General features: G+C 41.7%; 1 non-coding gene and 1 pseudogene across 1 annotated transcript; one reads left to right on the top strand and one right to left on the bottom strand.

The window, feature by feature from the left end:
* Positions 1–13,733: 13,733 nt before the first annotated feature.
* Positions 13,734–13,833, bottom strand: LOC112209082 (U6 spliceosomal RNA; annotated as a pseudogene).
* A 3,506-nt stretch (positions 13,834–17,339) lies between these two features.
* LOC112209101 (small nucleolar RNA SNORA70) lies at positions 17,340–17,480 on the top strand. Its single transcript, XR_002943770.1, has one exon. It is a non-coding gene; the product is annotated as a small nucleolar RNA SNORA70 (small nucleolar RNA).
* The last annotated feature ends 6,925 nt before the right edge of the window (positions 17,481–24,405 follow it).

Below are 24,405 nucleotides of genomic sequence, written 5' to 3'. Positions count from 1 at the left end.
TTTGATGTGCTGCTGATTTTGGTTTGCCAGTATTTTATTGAGGATTTTTGCATCAATGTTCATCAAGGATATTGGTCTAAAATTCTCTTTTTTGGTTGTATCTGCCTGGCTTTGGTATCAGGATGATGCTGGCCTCATAAAAGGAGTTAGGGAGGATTCCCTCTTTTTCTATTGATTGGAATAGTTTCAGAAGGAATGGTACCAGTTCCTCCTTGTACCTCTGGTAGAATTTGGCTGTGAATCCATCTGGTCCTGGACTCTTTTTGGTTGGTGAGCTATTGATTATTGCCACAATCTCAGCTCCTGTTATTGGTTTATTCAGAGATTCAACTTCTTCCTGGTTTAGTCTTGGGAGAGTGTATGTGTTGAGGAATTCATCCATTTCTTCTAGATTTTCTAGTTTATTTGCGTAGAGGTGTTTGTAGTATTCTCTGATGGTAGTTTGTATTTCTGTGGGATCGGTGGTGATATCCCCTTTATCATTTTTTATTGCGTCTATTTGATTCTTCTCTCTTTTCTTCTTTATTAGTCTTGCTAGCGGTCTATCAATTTTGTTGATCCTTTCAAAAAACCAGCTCCTGGATTCATTAATTTTTTGAAGGGTTTTTTGTCTCTCTATTTCCTTCAGTTCTGCTCTGATTTTAGTTATTTCTTGCCTTCTGCTAGCTTTTGAATGTGTTTGCTCTTGCTTTTCTAGTTCTTTTAATTGTGATGTTAGGGTGTCAATTTTAGATCTTTCCTGCCTTCTCTTGTGGGCATTTAGTGCTATAAATTTCCCTCTACACACTGCTTTGAATGCATCCCAGAGATTCTGGTATGTTGTGTCTTTGTTCTCGTTGATTTCAAAGAACATCTTTATTTCTGACTTCATTTCGTTATGTACCCAGAAGTCATTCAGGATCAGGTTGTTCAGTTTCCGTGTAGTTGAGTGGTTTTGAGTGAGATTCTTAATCCTGAGTTCTAGTTCGATTGCACTGTGGTCTGAGAGATAGTTTGTTATAATTTCTGTTCTTTTACATTTGCTGAGGTGAGCTTTACTTCCAAGTATGTGGTCAATTTTGGAATAGGTGTGGTGTGGTGCTGAAAAAAATGTATATTCTGTTGATTTGGGGTGGAGAGTTCTGTAGATGTCTATTAGGTCCGCTTGGTGCAGAGCTGCGTTCAATTCCTGGGTATCCTTGTTGACTTTCTGTCTCATTGATCTGTCTAATGTTGACAGTGCAGTGTTAAAGTCTCCCATTATTAATGTGTGGGAGTCTAAGTCTCTTTGTAGGTTACTCAGGACTTGCTTTATGAATCTGGGTGCTCCTGTATTGGGTGCATATCTATTTAGGATAGTTAGCTCTTCTTGTTGAATTGATCCCTTTACCATTATGTAATGGCCTTCTTTGTCTCTTTTGATCTTTGTTGGTTTAAAGTCTCTTTTATCAGAGACTAGGATTGCAACTGCTGCCTTTTTTTGTTTTCCATTTGCTTGGTAGATCTTCCTCCATCCTTTTATTTTGAGCCTATGTGTGTCTCTGCACGTGAGATGGGTTTGCTGAATACAGCACACTGATGGGTCTTGACTCTTTATCCAATTTGCCAATCTGTGTCTTTTAATTGGAGCATTTAGCATATTTACATTTAAAGTTAATATTGTTATGTGTGAATTTGATCCTGTCATTATGATGTTAGCTGGTTATTTTGCACGTTAGTTGATGCAGTTTCTTCCTAGTCTCAATGGTCTTTACATTTTGGCATGATTTTGCAGTGGCTGGTACTGGTTGTTCCTTTCCATGTTTAGCGCTTCCTTCAGGAGCTCTTTTAGGGCAGGCCTGGTGGTGACAAAATCTCTCAGCATTTGCTTCTCTGTGAAGTATTTTATTTCTCCTTCACTTATGAAGCTTAGTTTGGCTGGGTATGAAATTCTGGGTTGAAAATTCTTTTCTTTAAGAATGTTGAATATTGGCCCCCACTCTCTTCTGGCTTGTAGAGTTTCTGCTGAGAGATCTGCTGTTAGTCTGATGGGCTTCCCTTTGTGGGTAAGCTGACCTTTCTCTCTGGCTGCTCTTAACATTTTTTCCTTCATTTCAACTTTGGTGAATCTGACAATTGTGTCTTGGAGTTGCTCTTCTCGAGGAGTATCTTTGTGGTGTTCTCTGCATTTCCTGAATCTGAATGTTGGCCTGCCTTGGTAGATTGGGGAAGTTCTCCTGGATAATATCCTGCAGAGTGTTTTCCAACTTGGTTCCATTCTCCCCATCACTTTCAGGTACACCAATCAGATGTAGATTTGGTCTTTTCACATAGTCCCATATTTCTTGGAGGCTTTGCTCATTTCTTTTTATTGTTTTTTCTCTAAACTTCCCTTCTCGCTTCATTTCATTCACTTCATCTTCCATCGCTGATACCCTTTCTTCCAGTTGATCGCATTGGCTCCTGAAGCTTCTGCATTCTTCACGTAGTTCTCGAGCCTTGGTTTTCAGCTCCATCAGCTCTTTTAAGCACTTCTCTGTATTGGTTATTCTAGTTATACATTCTTCTAAATTTTTTTCAAAGTTTTCAACTTCTTTGCCTTTGGTTTGAATTTCCTCCCGTAGCTCGGAGTAATTTGATTGTCTGAAGCCTTCTTCTCTCAGCTCGTCAAAGTCATTCTCCATCCAGCTTTGTTCCGTTGCTGGTGAGGAACTGCATTCCTTTGGAGGAGGAGAGGCACTCTGCTTTTTAGAGTTTCCAGTTTTTCTGCTCTGTTTTTTCCCCATCTTTGTGGTTTTATCTACTTTTGGTCTTTGATGATGGTGATGTACAGATGGGTTTTTGTGTGTATGTCCTTTCTGTTTGTTAGTTTTCCTTCTAACAGACAGGACCCTCAGCTGCAGGTCTGTTGGAGTACCCGGCCGTGTGAGGAGTCAGTCTGCCCCTACTAGGGGGTGCCTCCCAGTTAGGCTGCTTGGGGGTCAGGGGTCAGGGACCCACTTGAGGAGGCAGTCTGCCCGTTCTCAGATCTCCAGCTGTGTGCTGGGAGAACCACTGCTCTCTTCAAAGCTGTCAGGCAGGGACATTTAAGTCTGCAGAGGTTACTGCTGTCTTTTTGTTTGTCTGTGCCCTGCCCCCAGAAGTGGAGCCCACAGAGGCAGGCAGGCCTCCTTGAGCTGTGGTGGGCTCCACCCAGTTCTAGCTTCCTGGCTGCTTTGTTTACCTAAGCAAGCCTGGGCAATGGCGGGCGCCCCTCCCCCAGCCTCACTGCCGCCTTGCAGTTTGATCTCAGACTACTGTGCTAGCAATCAGTGAGACTCTGTGGGCGTAGGACCCTCCGAGCCAGGTGCCGGATATAATCTCCTGGTGTGCCATTTTTTAAGCCCGTTGGAAAAGCGCAGTATTCAGGTGGGAGTGACCCGATTTTCCAGGTGCCGTGTGTCACCCCTTTCTTTGACTAGGAAAGGGAACTCCCTGACCCCTTGCACTTCCCGAGTGAGGCAATGCCTCACCCTGCTTTGGCTTGCGCACGGTGCACGCACCCACTGACCTGCGCCCACTGTCTGGCACTCCCTAGTGAGATGAACCCGGTACCTCAGATGGAAATGCAGAAATCACCGGTCTTCTGCATTGCTCATGCTGGGAGCTGTAGACCGGAGCTCTCATTTTCTTGACAGTGCCTTTTTTTTTTTTTTTTCTGAGACAGAGTCTCGCTCTGTCTCCCAGGCTGGAGTGCAGTGGCGTGATCTCGGCTCACTGCAAGCTCCGCCTCCCGGGTTCACGCCATTCTCCTGCCTCAGCCTCCAGAGTAGCTGGGACTACAGGAGCCCACCACCGCACCCAGCTAAATTTTTGTATTTTTAGTAGAGATGGGGTTTCATCGTGTTAGCCAGGATGGTCTTGATCTCCTGACCTCGTGATCCACCCACCTCGGCCTCCCAAAGTGCTGGGATTACAGGCATGAGCCATCACGCCCAGCCTTGACAGTGTCTTTTGCAGAATAGGTTGGTTTTTTTTTTTTTTTTCAGATGGAGTCTTGCTCTGTCGCCAGGCTGGAGTACAGCGGCACAATCTCGGCTCACTGCAACCTCCAACTTCCTGGTGCAAGCCATTCTCCTGCCTCAGCCTCCCGAGTAGCTGGGATTACAGGCATGCCTCACCAGGCCCAGCTAATGTTTTTGTATTTTTTAGTAGAGATGGGGTTTCACCATGTTTGGCCAGAGTGGTCTCCATCTCCTGACCTCGTGATCCATCTGCCTCAGCCTCCCAAAGTGCTGGGATTTGGCATGAGCTACCATGCCAGGGCAGCCTTTTTTTTTTTTTTTTTTTAAGGATAAGGTCTTGCTCTGTCACCCAGCCTGGAGTACAGTGGTGTGATTATAGCTCACTGTAGCATCAAATCCCTGGGCTCAAGAGATCCTAACCACCTGGGCCTTCCAAAGCACTAGGATTACAGGCAGGCATGAGTCACTGTGCCTGGCTTTGACATTTTAAATTTTAATGAAGTTTGATTTATCAATTTTTCATAGTTCATAGCTTTGGTGTTGTAGATTTATTTTCTTTACCTTGTAACTATCAGAAGGGTATTTAAAAGACAGGTAATAGCTGGAAAAGTAGGAACAAGCTAAACAACACCATGATTAAGCAATCAGGCAAATCCTGAAGGTGAGATATTCCACTGGACAACTGTCCTGGACTCTTAGCAAATCAGCATCATAGAAACAGTGAATTTATAGAGTAAAAGCAATTTAAGTGACCCAACCATCAGATGTATTATAACATGTGGTCCTAGATTAGATTCCAGTTTATGTAGATTTAAATAGCTATAAAAATGATTTTGGGAAATGTTATGGAAATTGGAATATGGCTTGGGTCATAAATGATATTAAAACTCATTAAGATTATTATTATGGCTCATTAGGCGTGATAGTCTTGATTTTGGTTATGGAGGCTGTCCTTATTTTTTAGAGCTGCATACTAAAGTATTTAGGGATGAAATGTCATGTCTGTAGCTTACAGTATTTCAGCATAAAAAAATAAAGCGAATGTAAAGGAACAAAATCTGAAAGAACAGAATTATTTCACACGTTAGATCCTGATTGGCTGACCCAACCAACACAAAGCCTGCTTTACTACAGTATATGAGTACAGAGAACACTTGGGTGGGGAAAGGGCATGAAATCCGGATTATGTCTTTCCCTTTTTTAGCTATGTGATCATGGCAAAGTACTTCTCTTGTCTGTGCCTCAGTTTCTTCAACCATAAGATAGGTATATTAGTTGTATTCATCCATTTTCATGCTGCTGTTAAGGATATACCTGAGACTGGGTAATTAATAAAGAAAAAGAGGTTTAATGGATTCACAGTTCCACGTGGCTGGAGAGGCCACATAATCATGGTGGAGGGTGAAAGGCACATCTTACATGGCAGTAGACCAGAGGGAACTTGTGCGGGGAAACTCCCCCTAATAAAACCATCAGATCTTTTGAGACTTATTCACTACTATGAGAACAGTATGGGGGAACCACCACCATGATTCAATTATGTCCAACCCAGTCCCTTCCACAATATGTAGGAATTATGGGAGCTACAATTGAAGATGAGATTTGGGTGGGGACACAGCCAAATCATATCCTTAGTAGACCTACCACACAGGATGATTGTGAGGATAAATGACTTAATATACGCAAGGCCATTAAATCAGTTCCTGGCACATAGTAATACATAAGACTTACCTATTATCATTGTTTTTGTTTTAGTTATTCAGGTACATGATCCTAGCAGGGTTGGCATAAACTGATACAATCAGTGCAGCTTCTTGGGTTTTCTGGTACATTGCTAGTAGCCATGGGAACTCCATATTTTTGGGGACTCATTTTTGAGTTTTCTCTTACACTACATTGGGAACTGTTCCACTCCATGTTTTAGGGGCTGGTGAAGAGTGGTAAGACATAAAAACATCTGCTCTTATTGGTTGTAATGGGGCTTTTGGCTTAGTGCTCCAACAAAAACCTAAAGTTTTAAGTGTAATTAAATAATAGGTAATTGAAGATACCCCTAGATCTAGAATATTCTGGCAGAAGATTTAACATTTTCATTAGGAATACTGGTCTAGAATCTATCTTTTCTTTTAAAAAATTAACAAACACAATATAAGATGCCTTTATAAATATATTCCTTCAAGCAAATCTGACACTCGATGATTTAGGACTAAAATTTATCTTTGTCACCAACAAAATAGAAACTGGGTAAATATGATTTTATAACTGTGTCTTAGGTTTTTAGTTGGAGAAATGCTGTACTTTAATTAAGATTACAAATGACTTTTGGTGCTCCATGTCATTTTTCAATGTTAGATTTTTAGTACAGATTAATAATATTTTTTCTATTCCTTTCTTTCCCTTATATAAACACAGGGAGTTCTTTGATCTCTAGAAGTTGCAAGGACTTTTTGGCCTGTTACAACAGCACATTTATTATCGATTGATTTTAGAGTGAATTGAAATTTTCAAGATTAGATGGGTGTGTATTAGAGCAAATTCTAAATGGCTGAGTTAAAGTTTACAGTCATAAAAAGTTATGAGAACCATTTATCTTATAAGGTCCGCAGTACCAAAATCACAGCTTCGGAAATTAGAATATTATCTGTTATGATGCTACTATAATATAATTTCTTTCTTTCTTTTTTTTTTGTGAGTTGGAGTTTTGCACTGTCACCCAGGCTGGAGTGCAGTGGTGTGATCTTGGCTCACTGCAACCCCTGCCTCCCGGGTTCAAGCGATTCTCCTGCCTCAGCCTCCCAAGTAGCTGGGATTACAGGCGTATACCACCATGCCTGGCTAATTTTTCGTATTTTTAGTAGAGATGGGGTTTCACTATGTTGGCCAGGCTGGTCTCGAACTCCTGACCTCATGATCCGCCAGCCTCAGCCTCCCAAAGTGTTGGGATTACAGGTGTGAGCCGCCGCGCCTGGTTTACATTTTAATTTTGTAAAAGCAAAACATTATTTAAAATAACATATAAATAATTTTTAAAATCTGACATTGAATGCCAAGTACTGTGCTAAAGTGCTTTACATGAAATATCTCATCTACTTCTCACAACCACCCAGGGCCTGCTCATGCTTTCCTTTCTCTTGAGAGAACTGAAATGGACAGGACAAATGACTGGCTCAAGGTCACACTGCAGCTGTGGTAAGACGAGGCTGAAATTTAGAATCAATGATGACGTCTACATCCAGCCAATATTTACTGAGCATTTATTAGGCATCAGGCTCTGTTCTAGGTGTGGGGATAGTAATGTGAATAAAACGTCAAAATCTTTGCTCTGAATATTATGAAATACTGGCACACAGTTGAGGTTAGCAGTTAGAATTGGTAAATACTTTTTCTATGATTAGGCAGTGTTCTAGCCCCTCTACTTAGAAATGTAGCCCTATAAACTGATTTGTTTTTCCAGAAGAAACAAAGGTCTCAAAGCTGATCATAAGTCCCTGGAGAGTAGAAGTTTGGCTCTAAATCTGGACTCATCCAGAAAAAATAGCTAGTCCACATGGTGGCTCATGCCTGTAGTCCCAGCTACTGGGGAGTCTGAGACAGGAGGATTGCTTGAGTGCAGGAGTTCGAGGTTGCAGTGATTGCACCACTGCCCTCCGGCCTGGTGACAGAGTAAGACCCTGTCTCTAATAAAAAACAAAACAAAACAAAACAAAACAAAACCCCCCCCCCCACACTCTCTTTGAAGCAACTATTTCCTTAAATCCTGCCCCCCCACCCACACACACACATTTCTTGATATCTTTTCAAAGCATCATTCATCCTAGGCAAACTTTATAAACGTGGGGCCATGCCGTTTACAATTCAGGATCACCAGGCCAACTGGACTATTTTTTTTTGTTGTTGTTGTTATAGATACCTGCAACAATTGCCACACAAAGGAACACCACAGTGCATTTCCATAATAAAATAAACTGAATTTGCTAGTGGAGACTGTAGTTCATCAGGTAAGGTTTTTATTACTTTAGCAACCAAATTGCTGTCTTCCCTCAGTGAATGTCCTGACCTATTTGGGCAGTTCAGAGCAAGCACACAGAGGCACCCTCATCTTCTTACATCACAGCCGTGGGTACATCCAACCCACAATTCATGGGTTGGATGAACAAGGTTGCTACTTATTAAGTTACAGGCAAGTAGTTCAATAAGAAATTTTAAAACAGTTAAGATTCTCTTTAGTTTCTGTATTTATGTAAACTTTCTATAATTTGAAATATAGCACTAGCTTTTCATAATTGAAAAGTATGGGGATAAACAAAGAAATGAAATACCTTCAGCAGTAACCATGGATATATAAAATCAAAACCATTACTATTATCATACTGTATATTTATACTGAATCCATTCCTTATTTTAATTTTCAAACCCAGTTATTCCTGATCTTTATATTTGTGCCTTATTTTATTTTATTTTATTTTTTTGAGACACAATCTTGCTCTGTTGCCCTGGCTGAAGTGCAGTGTCACGATCTTGGCTTGATGCAACCTCTACCTCCCGGGTTCAAGCAGTTCTCGTGCCTCTGCCTCTGGAGTAGCTGGGATTACAGGCATGCACCACCACACCTGGCTAATTTTTATATTTTAGTAGAGACAGAGTTTCACCATGTTGACCAGGCTGGTCTCAAACTCCTCACCTCAGGTGATCCGCCCTCCTCCACCTCCCAAACTGCTGGAATTACAGGCATGAGCCACCGCGCCCAGCCATTGTGCCCTATTTTAAAGTCCTTATGCATACATATTGCATTATAGAAAGTGAAATAATCTTTTTTTTTTTTTGATGGAGTCTCGCTCTATCGTCCAGGCTGAAGTGCAGTGGCACAACCTTGGTTCACTGCAACCTTCGCCTCCTGGGTTCATGTGATTCTCCTGCCTCAGCCTCCCGAGTAGCTGGGATTACAGGCGCATGTCACCACATCTGGCTAATTTTTGTATTTTTAGTAGTAGAGACGGGGCTTCACCATGTTGGCCAGGCTGGTCTCGAACTCCTGACCTCAAGTGATCCACCCACCTAGGCCTCCCAGAGTGCTGGGATAACAGGCATGAGCCAGCGTGCATGGCCTAGAAAGTGAAAGAATCTTGAAATAAGATTTCCCTCTCCTCTGAGATACTGAGACTAGTACTAATTTCTTCTATCATTCATTGGAAAAAAAGCTACAGTATGATTCATAAAAATGTAGGAGTTAAAAAATTGCCCAGGACATTAGAGCTATGTATAAATAATATAATGCAGATATCATTAGGATACTGTAGTTTATGTTTATATAGACAACTATCTAGTTTTCTTGAATTTCATGAAAATAAAAAGCTAGTTCTCCCCAAACAGAGAGACTTAGCTGGCTACAGCACATGAACTTAGACTGACAGGAAATTTTAGTGCAAGATATCAAATCATGAAAGGTACAGTGAAAGCTAATGAAGCCCTTATTTTACATCATTTAGAGAAATGATTTCTGTCTTCTTGAACACCTCATCTTCTTACCGCCACCCTGTCATCTTGGCTGTAAAATAGACATGTATGCTATGTTTTTGCTTTTTATTAGTGAAGGGTTTCTTTTTCCTCTCTTTCTTGACACTAGAGACAATTTGATGACAAGCTGAAAACAGCCATTGGATGGATAAAAGATTTGGGCTGAGAATAAACGGGATATAGTTCTGGTTCTGACCTGCCTTGATTTTTGTTATAGGACAAATTATTCAACCCTTCCATCTGCATTAAGGAGCGCAGTTGACTGATTATCTTTGAAGTTTTACCCCTAACTGTATAATGCTACAGTTTCAATACAGCTTTAGCTCTGATAACTAAGAAACAAAGTGGTAATCATAAGAATCTAACTATTAGATATTTGGTGACACCATATTCATAAAGTAAAAATGTAACTTTAGTTCCTTTAGTAGTCCAACTGCCCATTTTGCTGTGAAATAAAATGCCCACTATTGATGATTCCTTTCATTTGAAGGAGTATCCATAAGTGTGACATGCCTGGCATCGCTCTGCCTTTTTCGCTCCTCTTTTTTGTTTTTTGGGAATATGCAGTGACCTGTCTAACTGGTGAGTGCAGAGGAGAAATTGGATAGAATGGCAGCCCTTTCCTCTCAATTCCTCTTGAGAGCTGTTGACCTGAAGATAAAATGTGTCCTCTTGAGTCCTCGTGGGAGCTGGAAACCTGTAGAAAAGATGTGTCTGCTTTTACTCCTCCATGCTGTAGGTTTACAGGGTCAGGGCTCTCCCTGGGGAGGTCTGTGGCCATCCATGGGCAAGTTTGTCTAGTTCTGGGGTTTAGTGTTAGCAAACCCAGTTGGATCTTAAATCTAAGCCATATTCTGCAATATCAGCTTTCTTAGTAGTAAACATGATATTTTGATTTCCATGCATCTTATTTTTGGGGCCTATTTCTCAGGTGGTTCAGAACTTGGATATGATGCTATTTTGAGAGTTCCCTGAAGTCCCAACAAACAGTACTAGATTGTATGAATAAATGACTTTGGCCATGAACTTTCTGCTTAGATTCACACAGGTCTTCTCCCAGTTTTGATTGTCTCTGGTAAAAAACTTGACAACATCACTGCAAACTTTGGTGATCAGAATGCTAGAGATTGTTATCTTAGCCAGCAATAACATGGCTGCATGGCACTCATGGTTATACAATGGAAGCCAGATATTTAAACATTATCACTGTGAGCCAAGAAATATTGCATCTAATTTGTTACAGAGCTCAATCAAGATGGGAAGGAAGAGGTTCTTATTTTATCAATCTGAACATTGGCTGAAAGTAGAAGAACTAATCCACTTTATAATAATTTGTTTCTCTCTTGAATCCAGAAAGAAGAAGGGCTTGAGGACACAGAAGGTACATAGTTTAATAAATATTTGAGGGCTAAGTATGGTACCCAGACTTCTCTAGGTGCTGTGGGACACAGCAGTGGACCAAGAAGACAAAAATCTGTATCCTCAAGGAGCTTGTATTTTAGTGGAAGGAGATATACATTAATCAACACAGATAAGTAAATAAAGTAAATAAGCAAATAAATAAATAAAGTAAGTGAATATGATAGTGCAGTGTAGTGACACAGTGTTGGAGCCAGACAGCCTGGGATCAAAGCCTGGCACCATCACTTACAAGCTGTATGGCCTTTGAGGAAGTTCTCAACCTCTCTGTGCCTCGGTTTCCTCATCAGTAAAATTGGGTTAATAAAAACTTTTGAGATTTGCCATGAGGATCACATTTAATCAGTGTTAAACACTTAGAACTGTGCCCAGCACACTTTAAGCACTACATTAGTAGTACTTGCTATTATTATATTAAATGGTACAAGAACAAGAATGGGATAAAGGAGTGTTGGATGGGTTTGTAGTTTTAAATCGGTTGTTAAAAAAAATCCGAAACAAGATCTTGATGAAAAGCTGGCATTTAAGTAAAGATCTAAAGGAGCTGAGGGAGTCAGCCACTCAGATATTTGGTGGTAAGTTGTGCCAGGCAGAAGGAATGACAAGTGCAAAGACCCTGAGGTTGGCACATGCCTCGCTTCTAGGACTGACAGGTGTGCAGTGTGGCTGGGGAGGAGAATACAATAGGAGGGATCATAGATTGGGGCTCCTTAGAAGTAGAACCTAAGACAGGAATTCAAATGCCATTGATTTCCTGAGGATGTACTCTCAGGAAAAAACGAGGGAAGAAAGGAAGAGAGAGCAGAAGAGCTAAGTAAGGATGTGGCCCCGGCAGGTACAGCCTGGCCCCAAGGGGAGCACTGGAGTGTGGACTGCACTACAGTGAGTTCCCCCTTGAGACAAATGGATTGGCTTCTTGTTTCCTCAGCCAATCATTGGCAGAGGGCTGTTGGGGGAGGTGGCTCCCATTGGCCAAGGGCAGTTCTCATTAGCAGGGGCAGTTGTGAGTTGCTGGCAGTAGCTGGAGGTGGCCTGGGGAAGGGGATCGGGGCAGCACTTAGCAGTACACACTACAGGAGATGAAGCTCCTTCTTCTAGGGACTTGTAGACATTTCAAGTCATAGTTCCAGAAGATTCAAATATGAATTTAATGAGTCCATCTGGCTATATTCCAGGAACAGAATCTTAGCCATGATGAGGGCTGGAGTCTTTTCAGTCTGTACTTGTGCTTCTGAAAAATGTTAAAGAAAAACTACGCAATGGGGGCACGTTGGTGCCTCTATAGCTTGCTAACTTCTGACTTTTTATTTTTTTATTTTCTTGAGACAGAGTCTTACTCCATTGCTCAGGTTAGAGTGCAGTGGCACGATTCTTGGCTCACTGCAACCTCTACCTGCCAGCAACCTCTGCCTCCTGGATTCAAGTGATTCTCCTGTCTCAGCCTCTCAAGTAGCTGGGATTACAGGTGCCCACCACCATGCCAGGCTAATTTTTATATTTTTAGTACAGACGGGGTTTTACCATGTTGGCCAGGCAGGTCTTGAACTCCTGACCTCAGGTGATCCACCCATCTTGGCCTCCCAAAGTGCTGGGATTACAGGCATGAACCAACACACCCAGCCTCTAAACTTGTTTTCTGCAAATGATTCTAGGTTTATTTCTAGCAAAGCTGAGCCCTCTGCCGGCAAAAGCAACATAGAGCTGCTGGGGGCACCTTGCTGCCTCTCCTCCACAGTCCTCAGCAATTCAGGTTTAGCTCCAAACCTGCATATTTCACCCACAAAGCCAAAGCCCTGCAGGCAGACAGCCCCACATCCTTAGAAGGAAGCATAGCAATTGTTAATTGAAGCTGGAGCTGGAGCCTTGAGTGTCTTACACTCTATGCAAAGCAGCTTATCAAAGTTGCTTTTAGCCACACTGCATTTGTCCCTGTGAGGAGCCATGGAGACTTTGTACAATGTCAAGGTAGCTAAATTGGAATGACATTTCCCAGATAACTTAGATACAGAGATACCTTGTATGGTTCAGAGTTATAGTTGCCACAAGAGAAACTTGTGTGATTTTGTTTGTTTGTCACTCAGGCTGGAGTGCAGTGGCACAATCTCCGCTCACTGCAACCTCCGTGCCACCCACGTAGCTGGGATTACAGGCACGCGTGCCACCACATCCGGCTAATTTTTGTATTTTTAATACAGATGGTGTTTCACCATGTTGGCCTGGCTGGACTTGAACTCCTGGCCTCAAGTGATCCGCTTGCCTTGGCCTCCCAAATTGCTGGGATTACAGGTGTGGGCCACTGGGCCTGGCCTGTTTGTTTAACATTCTAAACATGTATAATCAATTAACATGGCCTAGGATTTTAATGGTATTCACTTCAGTAACTTGAATCCACAAATCTAAGGAGTATATAACCAGAAAATTATGTATAAACACAGATTGGGCATGGCAATTCCTGTTCACAAAGGTCACATGTGTAGGTACATAAGTTAGTAGTGTGTATCTAGAATTATGACCAAACTGTTTTTAAGATGCAGAAATGTAAAATCACATCTTGAAAACATGATGAAAAAATGAAGAAGAGCTGGTCTACATCCATCAAAAATCAAACATTGCTTATAACAGAGACGAATGACAGCTACAGGATTCAAGTGACAATATGATTTCAAGAAATTAATACTGATCAAAGAGAACAGGAATATTTTTACATTTCACTGAAAATACATTGACTCCTAGAATGTAAAGATCCAGCAGAAACTCAGGGAGAAAATTACAAAATCTAAGGCCAATTACTTAATATTTCTTATTACCTAAATAACTGCATGATATTAAAAGAAAGCTGAAAATATGGAACACTTCATGAATTTGTGCATCATCCCATCCGGAGGCCATGGTAATGTTCTCTATATCATTCCAATTTTGAAGTGAGCACCTTGTGTGAAATTTGAGATCAGGAATGAAGCAGCAGCCATTGCACTTTGAAGGCTATGATTGGTAGGTGTGGTTAACAGTGCCTGTGGGGGCCGGGCGAGGTGGCTCACGCCTGTAATCCCAGCACTTTGGGAGGCCGAGGCAAGGCGCCTGTAATCCCAGCTACTCCGGAGGCCGAGGCACTAGAATTGCTTGAACACAGGAGGTGGATGTTGCCGTGAGCCAAGTTCGTGCCATTGCACTCCAGCCTGGGCAACAAGAGTGAAACTCCGTCTCAAAACAACAACAACAACAACAACAACAAAACAAAAACAAAAAACAACAGTGCCTGTGGGTGCCACCTTGTCTTCAATTTTTTCCGCTCAATGTCCAGATCTTCCTGACTGCTGGCCCTACTGACCAGCCATGAACCAGGCCCACCATAAGATGCTCTGCTGTGAGCTCACAGAGGCGGAAGCCACAAAGAGCCTTCCATAGACTTCTATGCCAGCACTTTCATGGTTGCCCTCCAGCAGTCAGTTGCACCTCACATCCAGCAAGCTTCGATTTGTTCACCGGCTCCAGGGCTGATTAGTGGCTTTTTTCTGGTGCTTTTCAGACTTTTCTTCCTCAGCTTTTCCCCAGATTGTGGAAAGTCTAACTCCACAATAAATAACTTACCCCATAGTGCTCATAATGGTCTTGCTTCCCTGATTGAACTTTACCAGTACAGGAGGGAACTATAATTGCCTTCATCTTATTACATTTCCGGGAACATTTTATCATTTCTTGTAGGTCGGCACACCAGACATCTTCCTGGCTGGCTGTCCTTGAATATAATTAATATATATCAATATAATCGATGTAGCCCTGAATATATTAGTCAATTCTCGCACTGGTATAAAGGAATACCTGAGACTGGGTAATTTATAAACAAAAGAGGTTTAATTGGCTCATGGTTCTGCGTGGCTTGAGAGGCCTCAGAAAAATTACAATCATGGTGGAAGGCTAAGGGGAAGCCAGCACATCCTCATGGCTGGTGCAGGAGGAAAAGAGAGTGAAGGGGAAAGGGCTACATGCTTTTAAACAACCAGAAATTGGGAGAACTCACGATCACAAGAACAGCAGGGGGGAAGTTGCCCCCATGATGTAATCACCTCCCTCTCTCCTCCAACATGGGGGATTATAATTCGACATGAGATTTGGGCGGGGACACAAATCCAAACCATATTAATAATATCCTTGAATTTCTGGTAGAGAAGGCACAAATAACTCTTTTCAGAAGAACCTTAATCTATCTATCTGAGTATACTTTTCAGTGAGACATACAGCTAGAGATACAATGGGAGGCAAACTATGTCCTTTATAAATACCTTTCTATAGGTAATACACTAGTCTGGCTCAAAAATCAGAGCTAGGCCAGACACAGGGGCTCATGCCTGTAATCCCAGCACTTTGGAGGGATGAGGCAGGTGGATCACTTGAGTTCAGGAGTTCTAGACAAGCCTGGCCAACATGGTGAAACCCCATCTCTACTAAAAATACAAAAATTAGCCAGACATGGTGGAGTGCACCTGTAATCCCAGCTACTCAGGAGGTTGAAATGGGAGATTTGCTTGAACCCTGGAAGTGGAGGTTGTAGTGAGTGGAGATTGTACCACTGCACTCCAGCCTGGGCAACAGAGCGAGATTCCATCAGAAAAAAAAAAAAAAAATCAGAGCTATATACAAGGTATGCACTGTGAAGTCTGGTCCCCAGCCCTATTTTTGTCCACCACATTCCTGCCACCCTCACCCCACTCCTAAAGGTAACCACTTCTAATAGTTTCTTGTATTCTTTCAATGTTTTCTTATAAATAAATATCTTTTCTTTATAATTATCTTGCAGGGAACTAAAAATCCTCCTCCATCTCCAGGGCTGGACCTGTTACCTCCTGGCTTCTCCCTGTTCTTGGCTTGCGTCTTTCCCCCTCATCACAGAGCACAGCATGCTGAAGGGAGGCCAGCAGGACTTAATTTGGTCATGAAATTTCTGAGTTTACTCATTCATAATCTCATGTTGTAATGGAAATAAAGGCCCGAGACTCAGACTATCTGGTTTCTGGCCCTAATTGCCAAAAGCCCTCTGTGGGATTAGGCTTTCTGGCTTCAGTTTCTTTGTAATTTGTTTTGTAATAGCAACATTATTAGACTAGATTATGGGTCTTTTGCCACATACCTAAACTGATTGCCCATGTAAAAGCCTTTTTAGAAACTTGCATTTCAGATACTTATTTTTTTCTTTCTTCTTATTTTATTTTATTTTTTTTGGAAACAGTTCTCGTTCTGTTGCCTAGGCTGGAGTGCAGTGGCACAATCACAGCTCACTGCAGCCTGGACCTCCCAGACTGAAGTGATCCTCCTGCTTCTGCCTCCTGAAGAGCTGGGACTACAGGCGTGCGCCACTATGCCCAGCTATTTTTTTTTTTTTTTGTAGAGATGGAGTTTCTACATGAAACCTCCATCAACATGAAAACCATGTTGCCCAGGCTGGGCTCAAACTCCTGGACTCAAGCGATCCACCTTCTTCAGCCTCCCAAACAGATGGGATTACATGAGCGAGCCACTGCGCTGGGCCTCAGCTACTTATATTAGGGTTCTACAGAGTATGGCACATGCTTCCCAGAAGCATTATGAAAGTAAATATGTGGATCGACAGTGGCACCCTCCCTTTATCCAGATGTCACCTGGCTTTGTGTGGTGGTTGTACCGTACACGGAGGCACCCGAGGGAAGAGTGGGAGTTCCAGAAAAGGTGGGTTGATGGTGGTTTCCTCACTCTTTTGCTTTCAGCACAGTGTGATGCATTACAGTTTAAATATGGTGAGCTATATTGTCATAACTGGTTTTTAGATAATAGTCTCTAATTTTAATTAAATTAACTCTCATAAAAACAGACAAATGACTTAAAAAGATTTCCTGCAACGTGTTCTCACTCATAGGTGGGAATTGAACAATGAGAACACATGGACACAGGAAGGGGAACATCACACACCGGGGCCTGTTGTGGGGTGGGGGGAGAGGGGAGGGATAGAATTAGGAGATATACCTAATGTTAAATGACGAGTTAATGGGTGCAGCACACCAACATGGCACATGTATACATATGTAACTAACCTGCGCGTTGTGCACATGTATGCTAAAACTTAAAGTATTAAAAAAAAAAAAGATTTCCTGCAAAGAAACCGTGGATTGATGTGAAAACAATAACATGAGTAGAAGCAAATAAGCAACAACAACAAAAACAACAACAAAAAGAGCAGACCAGTTCTACTCCTAGAAAAAACTCTTTGCTACCCACATTGAAAGGCCAAAATAATAAGGCTCAAATGAGATTTGATGAGAAGTCTGACAAAATAGTCAAAATTAGCAAGGAGATGGCTTGCAAGTTGTATTTACATCCATTATCATTAATGAGGAACCACAACTTAAGGGAATATTTTGCCTTGAAATATTAATGATTGTAGCATGATTTGAAAGACATTTAAAATAGTATTTCTTACAGTCAATTAAGCCAATCATGTTCCTTTCCTTGTAAGGGCCAGGTGTGCCATGGCTGCGAACAGCAGCCTTCTCGGTAGTATGTGCACCGTGTTGCTTGTATGTTGTATGCGTTGCCCTAAGGACCTTGGAGACAGACCTTTCCAATGGACGTTCATGTCCCTGACCTGATACTGTCTCCAGTCTGTGCTCTAGATAGGTACGCAGGGTGCCTTTGAAAGCCCCAGGGCGTGGGAGGAAAGGTCCACATTGGCCAAGTCATTATGTTCATCTGCACCAAGCTGCAGAACAAGGAGTATGTGATTAAGACCCCACACAGGACCAAGTTCAAGTTCCCTAGCTGCTAGAAGATCCATATTTCAAAGAAGTGAGATTTTACCAAGATTAATGTGGATGAATTTGAAGACATGGTAGCTGTGAAACAGCTCATCCTAGACAGCTATCAGGTCGAACACCCCCAATCATGGCCCCCTGGACAAGTGGTGGGCCCTGTACTTATGGGGGCTCCCACTGTTTTGCCCCTCCTTATTCACACCCACCAATAAAGCCTACTTCCTAACCCCCAAAATAAAGAAATAATAATATTATTTATCTTTATATCATCTTTTAGTGTCTTTTTTTGTGCACGTATTGCAATGCTTGTAATACATTGGTAAGTATACATTATGGAAGTATGGGCTGAACATTTTTTGCTGATTAGAGGGTCACAATCAAAAAGCTGGTGACCACTGATTTGTACTGAGACTGACATGTCCAGAAGTCCATCCAACTTATGAAGAAGACATGTGGATGGTGGCACAGCTTGGACTCTGTAATTCAAGACTGTAAAACATTTCTCACTCTACGTTTTATGACCTATAACACATGATTACATGAACTAGGGAAAGGATTGTGCTTTAGAAAGTCAGGTAAGTGTATTTGCATTTCCATTATCAGGAAAAACTCCCTCCATCCTCATTCCTCAACTTCTAGGTTTTTCCTAGGACTAGATTTAGGGACTAGATTTAACAATCTTTCAATCAAGTTTGTTTTCTTTGTTACTTTCACCTGGTTCAACATCTAAGTAAATCAACATTGCTAATCTGTTAGTTTTTTGTTTTTTTTTTTTTTTTGAGATGAAGTCTCGCTATATCGCCAGGCTGGAGTGCAGTGGTGCGATCTCAGCTCACTGCAACCTCCGCCTCCTGGGTTCAAGCAATTCTCCTGCCTCAGCCTCCGGAGTAGCTGGGATTACAGGCAGGCACCACCATGCCCAGCTAATTTTTTTATTTTTAGTAGAGACAGGCTTTCACTATGTTGGCCAGGATGGTCTCCATCTCCTGACCTCGTGATCCTCCCACCTTGGCCTCCCAAAGTGCTGGGATTACAGGCATAAGCCACTGTGCCCGGCCACCTGTTAGTTTTTTTGGAACAAAGGGAATCTGAAGATTTTTCAGAGTCAGGAAAGAATTTTGTTAGGATATTAAATGTGGGCAATGTTTATTTTTAAGTCTACAGATCTGAAGTTACCTTTTTCAAGAACAAAAACACTCTTTGGTTTGCTCATAGATTGATTATTCCTAGTATATTATTTTAAAAGTACTTTATTTTAAAAAGTCATATTTAATGCATAGAGTTATTGCAAAATATAAACAGGAGGCAAAAATGAAATGAGGTATAAATGTGTGCTAAATTCTGCTGTAGTAATAGACAACCTCCTAAATCTCAGTGAGTCAATGCACCCCCAATTTTTTTTCTCATACTGCATGTCTAATGCAGCTTAGCAGGTGGAGCTCTGCTCACTGAAATCTCTCAAGGACTGTTAGAACAATAGCCCCCAAAGATATCCACCTCCTAATCCTGGGAACCAGTGAATGTTTCCTTACATGGTAAAAGGATCTTTGCTGGTGTGATTACATTAAGGATATTGAAATAGGGAGACTATCTGGATTTTCTAGGTGGACCCAATGTAATTACAAGGGTCTTTATAAGAAGGAGGGAATAAAGTCAAAGGCAGTAGTAGAAGATGTGGCCCCAGAAGCAAGAGGTTGGAGTGATGTGAGGAAGGGGCCACAAGCCAAGGAATGCAGGCAGCCTCTAAAACTGAAAAAGACAAGGAGGTGTATTGTACAAATGAAAGCCCGCATACTTTATGTCTAAGTATTCAGAGGTTGTAAATTAAACCATACCCACAATCTCTGGCTTGGTCCTGACCTGGGCCACAGTGGTCCCCAGTGACTGTCCTGCAACCTAGAGGTTGAAGAGCCCCAGTCTGCCAGCCTGAGTGGAAGCACAGCTCTGCCTGGGCAGGCAGGGTAGACGGGGGTCCAGGCTCAGACAGCTGTGAGTGAATTCACCTGCCTGATCCTGCGGCAGGGACTGACCTGGGCCAAGCTTTTCAGGGAGTTCTCAGCGCTCAGTGCCTTTACCATCAAAGCAGAAGAATGTCACTGTTAAATGGCTTTGGGAAACCCTGCTTGTTAACTTCCCTGCCCACCTTCTTGCGGATTCATAACTTATATTACACTATATAGTAACGGTTCTGACAGATCATAAGATATAAAAACCTGCTTAGCTTTGTTTAACTCAGCATTTTCCACATGGAATACGTTTTTGGGAAAGCTTCCTTTTTTTTTCATAAGTCTTAGTAATATCCTGCTTTCGTAAGTCAGAGTTCTTCAACACACCTAAGGAACTGCCGTTTCTGGAAAGGTTTTTGGACCTAAAATGCAGAGCACTGAATGAATCATACTCCTTAGTTCCTGACATACAATTATCAGTTGTTCCTACAAGGACCCATTGTCATTCATTCATTCATTTATTCAGAGTCAAATCAGGCACAGAAAGCACAGTATCTTAGGGCTCATGATACATTAAGGGGCCCAGGAAAGTGTTTTAATTTCTTGTAAGTCAGAAGTAAAAATGTACTTTTAGGGCAAAGAAGTTTTTATTTTAATTTTATTTATTTATTTATTTATTTTTAATAGAGACAGGGTCTCACTATGTTGCCTAGGCTGGTCTTGAACTTCTGGCCTCAAGCAATCCTCCTGCCTTGGCCTCCCAAAGTGTGATTACAGGTGTGAGTCACCATCCCTGGCCCAGAGAAAATGTTTTAATACATAATATTAATATATTTATCTTTATACCAACACAGTTGTAAAATATGATTTTTAAATACTTTTCTAATGGAGGAAAGGACCCATGAAGGCGAAAGGGACTCGGGCCCACGGAAATTGGAATGCAGCCATACATTTATTTATTCCCTTTATTTTATATCCTAGTCCCATTGTCTCCAATCAGTAATACTTTTAATGTGTATGTTTATTTCTATTTGAATGTGTCTTTGAAAAGCATATATTACTGGTTTGCATATTGTTTAAGTGATATTGTATTTTATATTGTTCTGTTTCTTGCGTTTTTCACTATGTACCATATTTTAAAATCAATTTCTACTGCTCTAAGTATGTCCAACTAATTGCTTCTACCCACAGCAAAATACTCTGTGGTGTACCTGCACCACATTTTACCCATTCACTCTCCCAGTGATGCCATCTCCTTGCCACCACCATGCTGCAATGATCCACCATGTACATTTCCCTCTTCAGCCTGCCTGGGAATGTTTCCAGGATATGTGCTCATCAGTGGAATTTCTGAGTCAGAGGGCACCTGCATACTTAATTTGGTTATGTAATGCTAGAAGTCTCTCCAAAATAAATGCTGTTTTCATATTTTTCTTTTCTGTGCTGGTCATTTTGGGGTTTGCTGTAATTTATTTTAGCTTTGTAAAATAAATTGGGTAATTCTTTTTTAAATCCTGGAACATTTTATATTGCATTGGAATTAATTATTCTTTACAAGTGTGAGACTATAGGCAGTATGACTACTTGATGCCAAAACCCATATGTAGAGGCAATTCTTGAAAATATTTTCAGTTTCTTCCTTGGCTATTGGTTTGAATAAATTTTTATTGTTCTCAATCTGATGTTGGCATCAGGCAGGAATAACTAGGTCCATGAGACACAGACACAAAGATATGTATTTTTTTGGTTTTGTTTATGATTTTGTGACTTGCTGTAATACCTTAGGAAGGCTCTCTGTGCCCATGTGTACTCAGTTGCACTATTGATGGGCTTGAAATGATTGGACTCCAAATGTACATGGCAAGAGTTCATTCTCTGCATGTCACATAAGTCTGCTCTGGTCAACAAATAGGTCTTCTCCCTCTTTTTATGATCTTGAATTTTTGCTTTTAAATTAACAATGATGTCATGCACTTTTTGGCACTTAAAAATATATACATAATATATACACATACCTTCAAGGATTTTTCTCCTCTGAAGAAGCCAAGGCTGGCAAATTACTACTTATAAATCAGGTGATACTTTTGGAGTCTGAATTATTCTGACTACCTGGAGAACATTGCTTTCTTCCTTCATAAAAGTCATTCCAAAACTGCACTTGAGTCACAAAACTGCCCTTTCCTGAATCCTGTTTCAGGAATGACTAGCTCAGTGAACATGTACCCCTTTCCTCACTAATCACTGCAGCTAAGATTAGTACCTTTCCAAAAAAGAAGCTATAGGTAAGAATGATTTATGTGTTTTTCATTTCTCAAGCTCACTTGGCAAGTAACAGATCCCTCATTTTAAATAAATCCACTGGACCTACATTAGAACTTACAGAATTATGCAGAACGAGGCTCATGTGTCTTCTAAAGAGTTTTCAGTTGAATCTACGAAGAAATTATTATTCCCTCCCCACTCAGAAAAATGTACCACTAATTTTGGTAGTCACTGAGAGAATGAGATTTACTCTTCAGATATTAATGTTATAACTAATTATTGCTGGAATATAACTGTTATGTAACAGAAAAGATATGACAGTTGGATAGTGGGATCCAAAATGACTCAGAGGCCAGTTTCTTCTTTCCCTCACATTTTTCAAAAGTAACCTAAAATCCTCATGTTTAAGGAAAGTTTCCAGATGAACTTCATATACCTAATTTGGGGGTAAAACGTACAGGGTCCATTTTCTAATTTTAATTTGCTTGTACCTTCCCATTGTAGTGGTGGACTGAAAAAAAAATTTGAATTTGCTTATACCTGACGGGTGGTGTCTTTTTGTATCATTGAGAGTTTGGTGCTTTAATCCACTAATTTATCCAACAAGCATTTATTGGCCTTTATTCTATGCCAAAGAGACAGGGGTGAACAATAACAACCACAAAAAACAGTCTCCGCCTTCCTCAAGCTTACATCTAATGCAAGAAGTAGGCAGCAAACAAAGAAATCATCAAGGGCTATTAGGGTTCCCTGGGGCTGGTGTGTAGAGAATGGCATGTGATGCGGGAGGGGAGAAGAAAGAGAAATGGCAGCTTGGATGAGGTAGCCATGGAGATAATGACAGATTGGGTATATCATTTGAGACAGAGCGACAAAGACAGATCTCCAATAAACTCTATGTGTGTGTCTTAGATTAGGCTCCCTGGAAACAGACTCCGAGATGGAGATTTGGGTGTGAGGTTTCTTGAGGAGAGCGCTTGGGATGCCTGTACAGGAGCGAGGGGTGCAAGGTGGGGCAGACAAAGTTGAACTGCACGAACAAGAGAGGCCTCAGGTGATCTCAGTGGGAAAGCGAAAGCTGGGATGGCCCTTCAGGTATGGCCCACATTGAAGCAAGGAGGGAGTAGGTCTTGGTACCCGCCACATTGACCAGTCATTGGAAATGGGCGGCTTCCAGAGAGAGGACAAGGTAGCTCCTTTCACAGGAGGGCAACCCCTTTGGAGGGACTCACCTGGGAGCTGGGAAGAGCTCATACTCTCCTTCCCCAGCTGGAGAAGCGAGTGTATAGGTCCTGATGGCATTTGGGCTGCACACCACACAGAGTAGAGACAATGCTCTGTTCTAACCCAGACTGTGAAATGCCACTCTGAAATTCTAGGTTCTCCAATTTTCTTGAGCATCAGAATCATGTGAGAAGTTTGTGTTAGGTGCAGATTCTTAGATCCAGTCTCCTGGAGATTGATTCAGAGGTCTGTGTTGTGACCAAAGAATCTTCATTTTTAATGCATTATCTTCAGCTATTCTGATGGTGGAGTCTGCAGAAAACACCATGGGAAACAAGTCCTGTGGTATGCAGAATTAAGAAGCCACCAAGATTTCTCACCTGTGGTGCACAAGACCTGCATAATCCCAGGACTGTGAATTTGGTGGATTTTACTCCCATGATTAGATTATGTTATAAGCATAGTTCCTCTTAAAATAGGGAGATTATCCCAGCAAGCCTGGAGCCCGACCTAATCACATGAACTCTTCCTCCCCTCTCCCTCCCTCCCTTCCTTCCTTCCTTCCTTCTTTCCTTCCTTCTCTCTCTTTCTCTCTCTCTTCTTTCTTTTCTTTCCTTCTTTCTTTCTTTTCTTTCCTTTCTTTCCTCTCTCTTCCCTCCCTCCCTCCCTTGCTTCTCTTTTTCTCTCTCTTTTTCTTTCTTGCTTTCTTTCTCTCTCTCTCCTTTCCTTCCTTCCTTCCTTCTCTTTCCCTCCCTCCCTCCTTCCTTCCTTTTTTTTTTTTGTAGAAATGGGGGTCTGGCTGTGTTGCCCAGGCTGGTCTCGAACTCCTGGGCTCAAGTGATCCTCCTGCCTTGGCCTCTCAAACTGCTGGAATTACAGGTGTGATTCACTGTACCCAGCACATGAACTCTTTAAGAGGAGAGAGTTTTCTTTGACTGATGGCAGAAGAAGAGATCAGAGGTTAGAAGTACAAGGAGAATTCGATGTGCTGTTGCTGGCTTGAAGATGAAGGGATGACAAGGAACTTGAGCAGTCTTTAGGAATGGAGAGTGGCACCTGCCTGGCAGACAGCAAAGAAATGGGGACCTCAGGCTACAGCTGCAAGGAACTGGATTCTACCAATGGCAAGAATGATCTTGGAAATGAATTTTCCTCAGTGTCAGCCCAGCAGATACCTTGATTTCACCATTGGGATATCAGAGCAGAGAGCCCAGCCACTCTGTGCTGGACATGTGATGGACAGAACTGCAAGCTAATAAATGGATGTTGTTTTAAGCCACTACATTTGTGGCATTTGTC

This window comes from Pan troglodytes, chromosome 3 (genome assembly GCF_028858775.2).
Source record: "Pan troglodytes isolate AG18354 chromosome 3, NHGRI_mPanTro3-v2.0_pri, whole genome shotgun sequence".
NCBI classification, from domain to species: domain Eukaryota; kingdom Metazoa; phylum Chordata; class Mammalia; order Primates; family Hominidae; genus Pan; species Pan troglodytes.
Note: the sequence above shows the minus strand (reverse complement) of the source record. Positions and strands in the feature narration are given on the sequence as shown.